This window comes from Coenobita brevimanus, chromosome 93, assembly GCF_032717465.1.
Source record: "Coenobita brevimanus isolate Jiangsu-jjx chromosome 93, ASM3271746v2, whole genome shotgun sequence".
Lineage (NCBI taxonomy): Eukaryota > Metazoa > Arthropoda > Malacostraca > Decapoda > Coenobitidae > Coenobita > Coenobita brevimanus.
Genome location: NC_137046.1, coordinates 34,843,631 through 34,860,975, shown reverse-complemented (window position 1 = coordinate 34,860,975; position 17,345 = coordinate 34,843,631).

Here is a 17,345-nt window from a genome sequence, read left to right as displayed (position 1 = left end):
TTTGATAATACTCATTTCCTATATTCGCCCTCCACTTCCATTTTTTTCTTGCCCAATCTTTTCCTTTGCTTTCTCCATTTATTCTCTTTAGTTCATCTTTATTTTCCGTATTTTGTCTTTATTTCATCGTTCTTTTCCATATTTTGTCTTTAAGCTCTGTGGTAATATTCCTTTTCCATGTTCTCTTGATTGTCTTGTCCAATCTTTCCTTCTGCATTCTTCCTTTATCGCCTGTTCTTCCTCGCGATCCCTTCTTCCCCTCTCCTTGCCAATCCTCTCTTCATCCTTCCCCTCCATTCTTCTTCCTTTTCCCTCTTCTCGGAATTCACAGCGAGGGGACCTTTTTCCCATCTCCCCTCTTTCTCTTCACCCCATTCAAGGTCACCGGATCGGGGTCACATGGTTGGCGGAGCGCTAGGTAAGGTTGACTTGGTTTGGGTCGGGTGATAACAGGTCAGGTGAAGGTTTATTTTGTTTTTGTCTGGTTCGGTTAGGTCAGAATTGGTTAGTTTAGGTTAGGTCATGGTTTGTTTGGTATAGTTTGGTATGTTTGTATTTGGTCTGGTTTGGTTTGGGTGTGGTAGGTGTCATTATAGTAGTTAGGTTTGGCTTGGTGTGGTTTGGTTAGGTTTGATGATAGGAATAAGGGCTGATGGCAGGTTATGTTGGCCATATGAAGGAAAATGACTAAAGATAACAGTGGCTTTCCTTGATCCGGATTATGTGATGTTAGAGATAAGTACAAGCTGATGATGATTCTTAGATTATGCTAGATCAAGACAAAGTAAACTCCCCTCACGTAGGTAACATTAAGGGGGGGAGGAAAGGAAAGAAAATTAGTACTGTGGTTATTGGCAGGCGGATTAGTTGACTCCGGATTAGCCTCGAAGATTGGTGGTCAGGAAAAAATTATCACTAACCTCAATACGAAGAAGAAAATTGTTTGTTTATACTAGTGCAAGACGATTTAAATTAGTTAAGAACGGCTACTTAGAGTCAGGGGATTGAAATATTGTCTGTGGGTTACTTGAGTCAGGTCGTGCGAGGTCAGACTGGAGTGGAAGTTGATGGCCACTCCTCCTAGGTCATGGAAGAAGATCAAGACAGGTGAAGTGAGGTCATAGTACCGTCAAATCCTCATGTCGCTTATATGTTTTCTCTGATTTGGGGGTTTCTGTCTCTGTCTCTCTAAGTTATGCGTTTTTTGTAATGTATTTACAGTTTTCATCTCGTTCAGTGTAGTAACTTCTCAAATTTTCCTTGTTTTTCCATTTTCTCGATTTTTCTTTTTCTCGATATTACTGTCTTTTTCGTAAGTCATGTATTTTTTTCCTTCTGTTTGTATTTTTCATGACATTCCATTTTCCATTCCTGTCCCATCAGTTTATCTCGTTTTCCCCCATTTCTCATATCTTTCCTCATTCCCATCTCTTCCATATTCATCTCTCCTTACTCCTTTCATCTCCCATTTACTCTGATCTCTTGTCTCTTTACTCCATTCTCCTTTCTACTCTTGCCCCAGCCACCATTATTTTATTTATTTTCTGTCCGTGTCTTTTTGTATCGTCTCTTAATGTCTTTTCTCGCTCACGTCTCCTTTAATTTAGTTTACCATTCCCTCTCCCCTTTTCTCGTCTCCTAACTTCATTTCTTTATTTACATCTCCCCTCTCCTCTACTGTCTTGTCGTTTACTTTTTTTTTTTTTCTTTTCTCCTCTCTTACCTTCTCCTCCTCTCCTCTCCTCCTCTCTTCCTTTCTCCTCTTCTCTCCCCTCCTCTCCTCTTCTCTTCTCTCCTCTCCCTTCAGTCCTTTAATCCGTAAGGCTCTCGACCCTCTTTGTTTATTTTATTTTGAAGTATTTCCCTGTGATGTTTTCCTGTGTGTGTGTGTGTGTGTGTGTGTGTGTGTGTGTGTGTGTGTGTGTGTCTCTCTCTCTCTCTCTCTCTCTCTCTCTCCCAAGAATTTCCATCTAGTCAAAAGCCCGTGTTTTCCACTTACCGTCTCGAGATGTTTCAACGTCACCATCCATTCCATTTGTTGAGAGAGAGAGAGAGAGAGAGAGAGAGAGAGAGAGAGAGAGAGAGAGAGAGGAGGGGGGGGGTTCTGTGCCACATACGATCGTTCTCTCTTGTCTGTAGCGCATACCTGGAAAGAAAAAAAAAAACATTAATATACATATAGAAAAAGATATAAGGCATGGTTATTCTCTCTCTCTCTCTCTCTCTCTCTCTCTCTCTCTCTCTCTCTCTCTCTCTCTCTCTCTCACCCCACCCACACACACACACACACACACACACACACACACACACACACACACACACACACACACACACACACCAGAAAGTCAACTATGGGTGTACCGCTCGTAACAGACACGCGTTGGATCGTATATCTCGACCCTCCCCTTCTTCCTCTTCCAGTCTCCTCCCTCCTCTCTTCTTCCACGTCCCCTTCCTCTTTTCTTTCTTCGTTGCCCTCCTCTTTTCTTCCTCCACTGTCGCCTTCCATTCTTCTTTATCGCCTTCTACTTATTCGTGGCCTTTGTGTCTTCTTCATTTTTCCTATCATCTTCCTTCTGTCTATCACCTTCCTTCTGTCATCTTCCTTCTTCGTGGCCCTTCCCCCTCCGTTTAATCTTTCTTATTCTTTCTCCAGTTCTTTATTCTTTGAGGCTGTCTTCCTTCGTCTTCCCTCCTGCTTCTTCCCCTTTTTTTCGTGCTCGTCTTTTCCTCTTCGTGGTCCTTCCTTCCTCTGTACGCATCCCCTCTTCTTTCCTTTATCTTTCTTCTTGTTCCTTCCCCCTGTCTTCCTTTTTCGTATCTGTAACCAGAAGCGTAGTTTTCGTGGAGCATGTGAGCCCCCCCCCCCACACTTAGACCCTTCACCCTCTCTGGCCCCCACATATGAAATTACTGAATGTGTAATGTGTGTACAGTGGACCTCCTTAGGATAGGGCTAGGGTTCTCCTTGGCCTCCCCGTTTGTTGAGACTTGGATACATTGTTGGTTCATTCCGTTTTTCTTCTTTCCATTCCTCTTCATTCGTCCCTTCTTTCTTGGTGCCTTCCTTTTTTCCTCCTTCCTTTCCTCTTCATTCGTCTCTTTTTTCTTGGTGGTCTTTCCATCTTCTCCTCTGTTCTTCATTTCTTCCTCTCCGGTTTCCTCTTCTTCCTTTTCGTGGTCCTCCCGTTTACTTCTTTTTCGTATCTTTCCACATCCTCCATCCCCCGTTCTTCCTCATCAGTGTTAATTTCCTTTTCGTCCATAGTTCATCTCATCTCCCCACCTTGCTAGCTTTCTTCCTCTTCTCTTGGCTTCACCTTCCCTCTTTTCTTCATCCACCACCATCTTCTATAACAGCAAGGAACAAAATTTTAAATGATGTCCCCTGGGTGAAGGGGTAGCCATTATTTTTTCATGCAGCTGATTGTATTCATTCATCTTTTTTTTCTCTCTCTCAGCATTACAGCAACATTCTTCCTCATCATTCTTCTTTCGTTTGGTGCTGAAATTTTTACCCCAGTAGTGCCACGAAGCTTATTTCTTTTTCACCGTTCATTTTAAAGTCATGTTAGGCATTACTTTTACGAGGGAAAGGTTAAGAAAAAAATCCATTAACCCTCCTATGATGCTATTTAATAAGTTAATAGAAATCGTCTTTATTTAACAAGAATAAATTAAATAAAACACCATCTTATTGATCAAATTTAGCAGTTAGTTCATCATAACACCAATGGATTTCTACGCGACCCATTTCTTTATTACTTCTCTCGGAGCCTAAAATACAGTGGTCTTGTTCATTACATTCTTACCATCTCCGGATGATTTTTCTTTTTTTTTTTTTTTTGGGGGGGGGAGATACTTTTCAAATCTGGGGTGAGGGAGGGAGCAGTTTGATGTAGCCTCCATTAAACTCCCCAGGAAAAAAGTCTTTCCGGAGTTGAATTAAATCATCTTGAATTAGCAGCATTCAAAAGGTTGTTGCCCTCCTCTTCATTTATCCTTTTTTCATCTCCTCTTGGCCTGTTTAGCCCGAGAACGCCTTTTGCTAATTGTTTTTTATTTTGATGAACTTAAGGTGATTTTTGTAGTTTTGAAGAGATCCTCGGGCTGAAGGGTTTAGGAGCAATGTACAGTCACCGTCCATAGTAAATACCATAGGCTTGCCGTAGCCAGCGCCATAACGGAGTTGCGCGTCCGAACATATCCCCCTTCCACATAATAGCAGACGATGATCTCGGATCATGCTGTCTCAGATTGGTTCTCATATTCCAAACGTTACCGAACTTACCACATTCCGCCAGTCATCATGATGGTTTCAGAAGGCGTCAGAGGTGCGAACGGAAAGGTAAGCAGCAGTGAGACATGCCGGTTTGTGTAATATATTGCGCTATAAGTTATATACAAGCGAAAACCATTACCCAACACATATATTCCGTGAATCCATTGGTTGCATATAACGTTTCATTGTGTCTTCACACACGGTCATTGCAAGGTCTTGTTCGGACGCGCAACCCTGTTATGGCGCTGGCGACGGCGAGCCGGGGGGTATTTACTACGGACGGTGACTGTACACGAGACCATTATTCTTTGTCTTCAGTTTACGTCTCCTCTCGGCATACTTCCTTCCTGTCCCTTCCTCCCACCCGTCCTCTCCTAATCTCCCCCTCCTCACATCCTTCTTCTACCTCCCCCCATCCTTCCTCTACCTCCTCCCCCATCCTTCCTCTACCTCCTCCCCCATCCTTCCTCTACCTCCTCCCCCATCCTTCCTCTACCTCCTCCCCCATCCTTCCTCTACCTCCTTCCCCATCCTTCCTCTACCCTCTTACCCTTCCTCGCCTCTTCCTTCAGTACTTCCTCTCACCCTTCCTTCCTTTCTACCTCTTAGACTCTCCTCTTCCGTTTTCTTTCCTTTTCCACAGACACCTCCCGTCTTATTCCTGTCTCATCTTTCTCCTCACTTTTTCCCCTTCGTTTCGTCTCTTCCTCCACCCCTGTCCTCCTCTTCCTCCTCCTCTATATTCTTCCCCCTCCTCTATATTCTTCCCCTGTCATCTTTCTTCCTCGCCGTCTTCTTTCTTCCTCTCCGTCTACCTTCGACTCTTCCTCTTAACCCATTCCTTTCCAGACCTTCCTTCTCCTCTTGCTCCACCAGGATCTCCAACTCTTCCTTGATCCCTTTTTCTCTCCAGCTCCTCCTCCTCCTCCTCCTCCTCCTTCCTCCTACACTAATCTTTCCAACATCCATCCCCACCCTCCCCTTCTCTTTAATTCCCCCTTTTCCATCCCTCCCCTTCACCACTTCAACCTTTTCTTTTTTATCCTCCTCCTCCTCCTCCTCCTCCCCCCCCCACCACCACGTCCCCGCAACAAAGTAAATTGAGACATCCATTCAACAACAGGAGCACTGAATTAAAGCCCATTTTATCGGTACTTGAGGAGCCATTACCAGGGGGCAAAAATTGGCTCTCTGGTTTAAGGCAATTCCACGATAAAGTTGGACATTAAGTGACCCGTCTTTTTTACGAGTTACCCCTTCCCTCACCCCCCATTTTTTTTTTTTTTTTTTTTTTTTTTTTGTGGGGGGGGTGTTTTGTGGAGGGGGAATTGATGATTGGTATGAGAGAGAGAGAGAGAGAGAGAGAGAGAGAGAGAGAGAGAGAGAACTGTACAATCATTGTACGATTTATCTTTTTCATTTGACTTGCATTTGTTCATCAGTGTTCTTTTTTCTCTTTTTCCTGCATCATGTCTTTCCTCTTTTTTTCCCTTTTCCCTTTTCTTCCCAGCGTTTTTATACAGTTCTTTTTTTAACTACTTCCTTTATTTCCCTGCATTCTTTTCCTGTTCTTTCGTCTACCTTTGTCTCTCCTTTTTGTTTCCTTCATTTTACACGCATTTTTTTCTTCATTTTTTGTTTTTTGTCTGACTACATCTCTGCCCTTTTTCATTTCACCTCATGTCCCATATTCGAATTATTTCATATCTCGCATGCTCAGCTTACTCATTACCCTTTCACTCATTTCCTCTTTCTTTTTCCCGGTCTTTGCGTTTATGTGCGTCATTTCATTCTTTATATCTTTCTCTCATTTGCTTTTAACATCCTTTACCTTTTCATGTATCTCGTTTCGTTCCTCTTTTATTTCCTGCCCATCCTTCCTAATCGTTCTTCTCTTCCCATTTTTTTTTTCTCTCTACCTTCGCACTTTCTTTCCTTGCCTTCTTCCCCTTTAACTTCCACCTTTTCTTCGTTATCAGACCTAACTTCCTTATCCGTCTTTTTATCTTAAATCTTCTCCTTCCCGTGAGTTCTTCCCAATGCTATCTTTATTTTTCTTTAACCTCCTTCCCTTCCCGTCAGTTCTTCCCATTCGCTTCCATTCCTTTCCTTTCCCAGTCATCCCAGCCATTCCTTTTCATCCCCTTCCTTCCCTTCCCATAAATTTTTCTCGTTGATTTCCATTTTTTTCACATCCTATTCCCCTTTCCTGCTCACATCTTTTTCCACTTTTTTCCCTTTCTTTCGGCCTCCTCCTCTCGCTCTTACCCCTTCCTCCCACTCTCCTTCCCCCTTCCTCCTCACTCTCTTGTCCACGCTTCCCCCTCCTCACTCTCCTTTCCCCTTTCCTCCTCCTCCCTTTCCTTCCCCCTTCCTCACTTTCCTTCCCCTCTCTTCCCTTTCCTTCCCCCCACCTCCCTTTCCCTTTCCCCTTCCCCCTCCTCCCTGTCTTTACCCCTCCTCCCTTTCCTTCCCCCTTCCTCCATGTCCTTCCCCCTTCCCCCTCACTCTCCTTGCCTCCCCTCCCTCCCTCCTTCCAAGACCTTATACCTTGTTCAGCGTTTAATTAAACTTGGGGAAAATTCTCATCCCTCTAATCATGGTGGGGTAATTGGTAAATGTTGTGTCTTATCGCTGGAGCCGGCCCGTGTTGATGCTTCCCCTGCCTCAACTTGGGTGCCACCAGCTGTCCACACTCCCTTCCCCCTTCCCCCTACTCCCTGTTCCCTTATATACTGCGCCCTTATTCATCCCCTTATACACTATGCTCTTACCCATTTCCCTATACACTATGTCTTCGTTCATATTGTTTCAGCACCCTTAAGGGCAAGCATTCAGTATCACGCCTTTATGGATAACACCTATGTTTGCTAAGTATTCTGTTGACGTTGGGTTTGTATATAGGTATGTATATATGTATGTAATGTATGTATGTAACAGCTGCAAGACCTAGCAAAGGTTTTTAGCCACAGCGCATGCAACCAAAAGGGGTCCAGAAGCTTACATGCTGAGTTTAGTTCAGATTGATAAACTCTGAGGGGATATCTTGGCCACTTTTGCGCCCCTGCAGTGACTTCGTTCATCGTTCGTGAGATGTGGGTGGAAAGGTGCGTGGAGTTTTTCAAGACACACACTGGTTTCATGTAGATTAATTTATTGGTGTGTGTGTGTGTGTGTGTTTAGATATGGTTGTTTATGTTGGTAAATCTGATAATTTAGGATAAGGTCATACAGGTTACGTTCGGTTTCGTTAAGTTAGGGTAGGTTTCGTTGGTTGAAGATAGGTTAGGTTCAGACTGGGTAAAGGTTAGGTTAAAGTATGGTTGGGTTGGGTTGGGTTAGGTTGGGTTGGGTTAGGTTAGGTTAGGGTAGGGTAGGGCTGGGTAGGGATGGGTAGGATAGGGTAGGGTACGTTCATCATAAAAATTGTCTCCCACTACCACATGTGTCCCCTTAGTCAGTAGGAATACAGTAAAAGGACGTTGTTGGATTGAAATGGTTAAATAAGGTATGGCATGAGAGTAGAATCTGAAGGATGGATGGGGGATGAGGGAGTAGGTTTCGATCCCACTAGCCCTTTTAATCCGATAACTTCTTTTCCACCATATTCTTGCTTCAACCAGACGATTTCGCTCAGTATAAGGGAGAGTTTGAGAACTAGGGGGGTCAGATAATAGCCGTCATATCTCCTTCACTAATAAGGCTCCTTCCCAGCTTAATAAAATCGTATTAAGGTAGCCTGAGTAAAGTGAAAAATGATCAGTCAGTTTCAAGGGATTAACGCGTAGTAAAGTAGTAAGAACGAAGTAATAAAGACAGCATAGCACTTGAATTTAGAGAAGACTTATTACTATTTCCTTTACTACGACAGGCGTCTCTTAAGTAAAATAAAGTCTGGAAGTTACAAAGAATAAAGAAAAGGCGACATTCTTTCCCTGCTCTATGTAATGTACTGCTGGTGGTGGTTGATTGTAAATTAGAATGGAATGGATGTAAGGGTTGCGTGTCTGTGTTTTGAAAGGGGTATTGTTATTACTGTTATTGAGTGTCTGTTATGAGAGAGAGAGAGAGAGAGAGAGAGAGAGAGAGAGAGAGAGAGAGAGTGAGAGAGAGAGACCAATAATGGCGAGGACTTGTTGCTTCGAGGACACACCCGGGCCTCTATTGGAAAACTGTCTTACCCCTCCCCCCTCCCCTCTTTTTCCCCTCACTACCCCGCTCTTTTTCCCCTCTCTCCACTCTTTCATCTCTTTCTCCTCTCTTTTTTCTCTTCTTCCCCCTTTCCCCTTTCCATTCTCCTCACACCTTCCACTGCTTCCTATTTCCTCTTTTTTTTTTTCTTTTTCCTTTTCCTCCTTACCAGCCTTCAGACCCTCATGTTGCCCTCTGCCTCCTCATCCTCCTGTTTCCCCTTTCTTCCCCCCCCCTCTCTCTCTCTCTCTCTCTCTCATTTTTCCCCTTTCTGCACTTTCTCTTGTCCTTCTTTCTCCTCACATTCCCCTCTTTCTCCCTTCTTCAGTTTTACCTGTCTTTTCCCCTCACTCACCTCTTCTCAATTTTTATCTTTTTCTTCTTCATTGTTTCCCCTCCCTCCCCTTCTATTTTCCCCTTACTCATTCCTCTTATACTACCTTTTACTTCCTTGTTTCCCCTCTTCCACACCTCTTCCCCCCCTCCCCTCACTTCCACTCATTTTTCTCTTTCTCTTGCCTTTCTCTTCTTCCTTCACTTTCCCCTCTTCTTTTTTTCTCCTTCCTCGTTTCCCCTCTCCTGTCTAATTTCCACTTCCTCCTTCCCATTTAGCCCATTCTTATCTCAACCTTCTTCCCTCAGCATTCCATTTCCTCTTCTTCCCTCTTCTCCCTTGTCTCCACCGCCCCTCGTCATCTCCACCTCACCTCCCTTTTGTCATAACATCTCCTTTGCTTCACATTTCTCCACCTCCACCTCTCTCCACCTCCACAAGATGTACCTCTCAATCTTTTCTCCATCACACCTTTTACCACTCTCCATTCCTCCACCATCACCTTATCTCCACCACACCTTCTTATCTCCATCACATCCCACTGTCTCCGTAGCATCACATTTCTTCATCTCCACCACACGTACCTCTCAATCTTCTCTCCATGTCTCAGCCGCATCACCCTTTCTCCTCCACCACATCCCTCTCGTCATAAAATCCCCCTAGTTTTACGTGTCTCCATCTCCTCTACTTCTGCCTCTCACTCTTCCCACTCTCGTCCCTCCCTCTCTGCCTCCCTACCTCCCTGTCTTCCTGGCTACCTCCCTGCCTAGCTGCTTCCCCTGTCTGCCTTCCTCCGTGCCTTCTTTCCTGCATGTCTGCCTTCCTGCCTCCCTCACTCCCTGTCTCATTCCCTGCCTGTCTGCCTGCCTCTCTGCCTGCCTCTCTGCCTGCCTGTCTCGCCGTGCTCCAGCTGGCCCTCTCCTCTATCTTCCGTCTTGGCACTGGTAACTGAAGCCCGGCACTCAAATGTAGCTCCCAGTGCCACCATCATAGGCATCTGGGCCCTCACTGATATGGCACCGGAGAGAGAGAGAGAGAGAGAGAGGATTAATATCTAAAAGAAGGGAGGAAGCAGGTTAAATTTGGGGATTCAAAAAGGGGAAGAAGTTTGTTTTGTGAATGTGACTGAAGGAAATATAGCCAACATATATACAAAAAAAATACCTTAGTTACCTCTCCATACCCCCTAATCCTTCACTCTTATTCTCGTTTCCCTCTTTCCCTCCCTCTTTCCTCCCTCTTGCATCCACCTATCCTACTTCCTTCCTCCCACGTTTCCTTGTCCTCCTCTCTTTCTCCTCCCTCCCTCCCTTCGTCTATTGTCGTCCTCCTCCCTTCCATTGCTACTCTTCCCTCCTCCCTCCTCCGCATCCCTCCTTCATTTTCCTCCCTCTTCCACGCTTACGTTCTCCCCTGTCCCCATCCATCCCCTCCCTCTTCTGCTCTAGTGTCTGCATTCTCCCTCCAACTCCCCCATCCTCCCTCCATCCTCTCCCTTCTTTCTCTCCACTGCTCTCCTCTCAGTCCCACTGACCCCTCCTCTCTTCCCTATTCGTCTATCTCATCCATTTCCTCACCTCCACTCCTCCTCCACGACCTCACTTCCGTCCCTTCCCCCTTCTAATTTCCCTCCACTTCCCTTTCCACTTCCCTTCAATCACCTTCCACTTCTGGCCTCCACTCTTCAGTTTTCTCTCCTCTCACTATCCCCCTTTCATCTCCATTCCCCTCCCCTTATCCCCTCTCCCTCCAACAACCCTTCCCCATTTTACCCTTCTCTCTTCACTCTCTTTCCCTATCCCCCTCTCTTCAATCTCTCCTTCCCTACCCCCTTTCTCTTCTTTCTCTCCCTCCCTACCCCTTCTCTCGTCGCTTTTTTCTTTCCCTGCCGCCTTCTCTTTTCACTCTCTCCTTTACACCTGCTTTCGTCACTCAGTCCCCTCTCTCTTCACCCTTTCCCTACTCCCTCTCTCTTACTGTCTCCTTCCCTTCCCCCTCTGTCTTTACTCTCTCCTTCTCCACTCCCTCTCTCTCTTCACTCTCTCCTTCTGCCCTCCCTCTCTCTGCACCCTTTCCCTACCCTCGCTCTCTTCACTCGCTCCTTCTCCACTCCCTCTCTCTCTCCACTCTCTCCCTCCCTCCTCAGCTCCCCGTCCTTCTTCCCCTCTCACATTAATCCAGAAAACCGAGAAATATGTGCATGGAAGGCATGATAAATGTGGCCAATTATTCCAGTATTGATGATAGGGGAGGTAATTATCGGGATTATAATGAGAAAATGTCGACTTTCTTTTTTATTTTTTCCCCTCGTGGGCGGAAAATTTTTTAAAAGGAGGAGGAGTGTGTGTCATTACCATGTTCTTAGTGTTTGTTTATGGATTAGTGTGGTGGTGGTGGTGGTGGTGATGGTGGTGGTGTTACTAGTTGTGGTGGTACAGTGGTGAAGCGCTGGTCTGAGAATGTTGTACCCTCCCACGCCAAGGCTTGAATTAAAAAGTGTGTGTGTGTGTGTGTGTGTGTGTGTGTGTGTGTGTGTGTGTGTGTGTGTGTGATACAAAATGTTATAAGGGATATAGAGTGATCTGGTGCCTCTAACAGTCTCGGTAAAGGACGTGAACTACATCATTCCAAGAGATAATAAAGATTGCCAGTTGTACCAAGGGAATGAATTATGATGTCCACACAGCTAAAGAACACTGAACAGAACAATAACACACTCTTACTTTCTGTGCAAACTGACATCAGGATTAATAAACAAGAACACACTCCCCAAATTTTCGTTTCTGTGTCTTAACCTTTGACCCCTGATTTTATAAGGTCCGAAAAAAAAAATAAAATAAAATAAATAAAATAGGGTCCATGGATATTAGCCCGAGGAATAATTGTACCAAGTTTGAAGTGAATTAGTAAAGAAATAAAGGAATGACACCAGACAAAAAAATGGTTGTGAGAGAAAGAAAATAAAATGATACACGGTATGTGTCGAGACCTACTGTTATTAAGGATGGGATAACGACAAGACGACCACAACGACGACAAGAAGACGATGACGACGATGATGATTGTTGTTATTATTATTATTATTATTATTATTATTATAGTAAGACAGGTTCGTTCATTCTCCTAAGATCCCGGCCATTATCGTCTATTTCATATTCATCAGTTCATCATTATAATAACTTCTCGTCTTACACCCGAGGCAAGGGAAATTTTTTATAATGTTTACCACCAGAGGGGAGAGAGAGAGAGAGAGAGAGAGAGAGAATGATGATGGCGATGGCGATGAGTGGTGATGATGATGATGGTGAAGGGTTAAGGAGGAGGAAGGGGTTTGTGGAAGTGACTGTGAAGAGGAAAGAGGAGGAAAATAAAGAGTAGGAAATGGAAGAGAAGGGGAATGAAGAGGAAAGAGGAAGAACATAGAGACCCTAGAGATGAAAGAGTAAGGAGATGAGACGTTGAAGAGGAAAGGAGAAGCAAGGAGAGAAGACGTTGAAGAAAGGAGAAGCAAGGTAGAGAAGAAGGAAGAAAGGAGGCATGAAGAAGGAAGAACGGAGGAATAAAAATGGACGTAAGAGGAGGAAATATGAAGCAAAGAAGAAACTGAAGAGGAAGAGAAAGAGGAAGAAAATGAAGAGGAAGAGGAAATAGAGAAAGTTGGAAGAAAAGGAGGAGGAAGAAGAAAAGAAATGAAGAAGAGGAGGAGGAGGAGGAGGAAAAGGAAGAGGAAAAAGTTAGAGAACGCCAGAGCTGATAGAAGAAGGAAGAGGAGAGAGAGCAAAAGAGGAAATAGAAGTGTTGACAGAACTTCAGGGAGGAAAAAAAAAAGAAATAGGAGAGATAAGAAAACATCAGGTGGGAAGAAAGAAAGATAGATGGAGGAAGTAAGAAGAGGAAGAATAAAGAAAATAAAAGTAATGTAGACAAAAGATAAAAGTGGGAGAAGGAAGAAAGTGGAAGAAGAGGACGAAGAAAAATATGAAAAGAGAAGAAAGATAAAAAGGGGAGGAGGAAGAAGGGAAGAGGGGATTCGTGGTAAGATTTACGACCAGGAAGGAATGGAGACGGATGAGAGAGAGAGAGAGAGAGAGAGAGGTGGGGGGATAGGGAAAGAGAGAACCACTTACCTAGCATTTCCTCTACTATTTTCATTTTCGCTACGTCCTGAGAGAGAGAGAGAGAGAGAGAGAGAGAGAGAGAGAGAGAGAGAGAGAGAGAGAGAATCAGTTACCTCACGTTTCCTCTTACATTATTTTCATGTTTGCCAACGTCCTTAGACTTCCTCATTTTGCATTTTTCTCACATCCATCTTCCTTCTTGATCTCCCTCACTTTTATTTTCTTTCTGTTTCTCGTTCCCTTCACCTGTATTCTTCCTTCATCCTCATTTTTTTTTTCATCTTCCTTCTGTTCTTCCATCTCTTTTCCCGTCCTTCTTTCCCCTTCTGTTTCTTCAGTATTGTTCGCTGTATTTCCCCGACTCTTTATTCCGTCTTTATCGTTTTTTTCTTTACTATATCAATGTTTTCACCTATCCTCTTACGCCTCCACTTCCTTGTTTCTCATCCTTCCTCCTTATCAAACACTTAACCTCCTCCTTGACCCTGTTTCCTTCTTCCTCTTCCACCTATTTCACTTCTTTATTTTTCTTCCCATCCCTCCTTTCCTCGCCATCTTCCTTTTCAGTGTTTCCTCCTTCCCTTCATCATTATTAATTTGATTCTCTTTCCTCTCCTCGTTATTAGTCACCCTTACTTCATTCTTTCTCTTCGTTAATCATCTTCATTTTCATTTTTCGACATATTCTTTCCTTTTCTCTTTCTCCTTTTTTATCGTATTTACCTTGTTTCATTCACTTTTTTCCGTCTTCATCCATTTCTCATTTTTTTTTTCCTCTCTCTCTCTCTCTCTCTCTCTCTCTCTCTTGCTTTGTATCACCTTGCTTTTCTTTATTAATATTTCGTATGCAATTTTATTTCTTCGCCCCCCTTTTCTCTTCTACTTCAGTTTCTCCTCCTCGTCCTCGTCGTCCTCCTCCCCCTTCTCCGCCTCCTACATCATCGTCTTTCCCTCTCTCCTCACCCTGTCCTCGTTGCCTTCATCTTTCCTATCCCATTATCTTTGCTATTTTTTTCTCAGTCAAGCCTCCACTTTCAGCATGTCATTATCAGCGAGCCTCAGCTAATGTTCCCTCTCGTTTACCCTCCCTCCTCCCCTCCCTGCCTCCCTCCTCCCCTCTCTCCCTCCCTCTCTTCCTTCCTCTCCCTCGTTCCTCCCTTTTTCCTGAATTTTCCTTTTCTCTTACTTCCCTCCCTTGCTCCTTTCCTTCGTCCTCCTAGCTAGTTCCTCTGGTTTTATTATTTTTTATTCGTTTTTCCGTCTCATTTTTCTTTTGTGTTCATTCGTCTCCTTTTTTTTCTTCTCATTTCTTTTTTTCCTTCTCATTCTCTTTCCCTTTCCTTTTTTTTTTTTTTTTTAGTTTTCATTTTCTGCCGCCTTCCCATTCCACGTTTTCTATATTTTTTCCCTGTTCTTCATTTACTTAACTCCCCTTCTCTTTTTTTCCTACTTCGTTGCTCGTATTTCCCGTCTCTCTATTTTCACTTTTTATTGCCTGTATTTTTTTATTGTTTTGCATTTCCTTCTTCTGTCGGTGTTTTGCTCTCCCTTCATTTCCCATTCTTTCTCTTTTTTTATTCCCCCTTTCTTATTTTATTTTTCACTTCCTTGCGTCCCTCTTCCCGCTTTTTTCTTTCCTTTTTTTCTTCAGTTATCCATTCCATTTCCTTACCTCTTTTCTTCCCATTTTTTCCTCTTAGGTACGTTTCCCTGCTATGGTTTCTCTCTTTTCAGTTTTATAATAAATAGTTTTATCTATTTTCACCTTGATACATCCAGTTTTTCTTGGTGTAATTCTCTCTCTCTCTCTCTCTCTCTCTCTCTCTCTCTCTCTCTCGCACCCTATCTTCTCATTTCCCCCACCCCCTTTTTTTCTCCCCTTTTAAATCTTCCTCTTCACTTTCTTTCTGCATTCTTTTTCTTCCTTCCTCTTTCTCTTTTACTCTATCTTCCCATTTCCCATCTTTTTATCTCTCCCTTTCAATCCTCCTTTCTCTTTACTTTTTTTCACCCCTTCTTCCTTCTTTCACCTCCCTTTCACCTTCTTGTTCCTTTACCCTCTCATCTTCTTCACCCCCTCTTTTCCATTCACCCAAGAACCTTAACTCTTTTCTAGCATTCTTTTTTTTTTTGCTCGCTTTTTAATGACCAAACCATAACACACACACACACACACACACACACACACACACACACACACACACACACACACACATTTCCGTTTGTCTTCTTGCACCTCGTTCGTCCGTCATTCTGAGTTTTTTTTTCCTTTTTCGTTTTTTCCATGTGACTCCGAGACCTTTTCAGCGAACACATTAAAATATAAGAGGAAGAAACCTATTTTTTTTCCTAGGTTCGTTTTCCAGTGCTAATTTTGCCTTGGGTTTGGGGTTTTCTGTGTCTTTTTTACAATAATTTTTACAGCTTATTTCCACGACTTTTGCTGCACAGACATTAGAGTTTTTCAAGTTTTCAGAAAGATTACACCAAGGTCACGCCGCGGCTTATTGCTCTCTCTCTCTCTCTCTCTCTCTCTCTCTCTCTCTCTCTCTCTCTCTCTCTCTCTCTCTCTCTCTCTCTCTCTCTCTCTCTCTCTCTCTCTCTCTCTCATAATTTGGATGTATGATAAAATGTCTTTTGAATGCCCATCACTTTAATAATCTCAGTCATTGCTTTTCTTCTTGAATGTATGCGTGTGTGTGTGTGTGTGTGTGTGTGTGTGTGTGTGTGTGTGTGTGTGTGTGTGTTGCTGAGAGACCATATCCTGGAATACTTTATGAATAACATCGTAGTAAAGAGTAATCCTTCTGCCAAAGACAAGAGTTATAAAACCCTGCATTCCCTTGCTGTTAGAAAAAAAAAAATTTCTCAAAACATTGTCGGTCATCTTTCATACCTTCTAGGCTATAATCCAAGCAATAAATTCATTTTATAATAAGTCCTTGTTATAGGTTGGCTTTATTGACGTACCTTTTTTACTAATAATTCTACATTGCATTACAGAAAGGGTATATATATTAAATTTCAGTTACTGTACTCTTATTATCCTATTTTGGTTCGTAATTGCCAACTCTTCCTCTTGATTTCTGAGTTATAACAAAATCAGCTGTAGAATAAGATGTTAGTCATGAAGAAATGATATGAAAAGGATGCAGAGCCGTAGCATTGCACCTACCTACCTCTGAGCATCGTGAAATAAGCTAGAAATGGACGAAAACCTGAGCCAAGTTGAGGTAAAAGAACTATACACATAAAGCTGATTTTCCAGTTTCCCTATTTGCCGTGTCAATTATGTGCAAAAGCTTTCATTTTTAGAACACACTCCTAATTTGTAATGAGGATATGCAGTTTATGGTTTAGTGTTCAGGTGACTTTATAGAGGTCAAGGATCAAGGAGAATTTACCGCTGAAGATAAAATTACAGCACATGCGGTGAGAATAATTAGATGTCTGGCAGTCCATCCTGTACCTCGTCAGTCTCTGTCCTTTCACCCTTCCACTAGACCGTCTCTACCTCCCTTTCAGTGAACTATCTTTCCGTCCTTTCCTCTTTTTCTTTTTTCTGTTTTTCCTGCCACGTCTCATTTTCTTTTCTTTTTTCCTTCCAGTCCTCTTTTTCTTTTGTCCTTATTTCCATCCAAACCTCTTTTTCTTTTCCTTTTTTCCATCCATTTCCCTTTTTCTTTTTTCTTTTTTTGTTCAGTCCGCTGTCTTGAGAGTCTTGCCTAACCTCTTCAGTATCATGACTTTTTTCTTGCATTCTCCAGGCGATTTTTTCCAGCTTGGAAGGTTATTTTTTTCGAACAGGATTAGTTACATAAAACCTTCATTAATCCCCTCACTGCTAAGGGGCTTTCCTAAAATGAAGAAATCGTCTGGCTGTAACAAAAATAAATCGTTTGGCTGTAACAAAAATAGATCGTCTGGTTGTAACAATTAAATCGTGTGGCTGTAAAAAAAATAATAAATCGTCTAGCTGTAACCTAAAATAAATCGTCTGGCTGTAACAAATAAATCCCCTAACAAAAATAAATCGTCTGGTAACAAAAAAATCGTCTGGCTATTACAGAAATAAATCGTCTGGCTATAACAGAAATCAAATAAATCGTCTGGTTTTAACAGGAATAAAATATAAATGATGTGCTCACTCTGAAGGGGTTAAAATGCAAAAAAGACACCCAAAATAAAAACAATATCGGGCAGTGGCTGTTTTTTACGTCGTTGGACACCAGGATAACATCTTATTCTTGAAGTAATTGCCTTGGCGTGACATGAGAAGCCTCGTAGCATCTTTTCCATATCGATTTATCTTGCATGTCTGACCCAAACATTCGACTTTATATTATTTGTATCGTTAAAAAAGTCGACTCAGGTTTCCATCAATAACAACAAAAACCATTTTTAGCCCTACAGCTTCCTC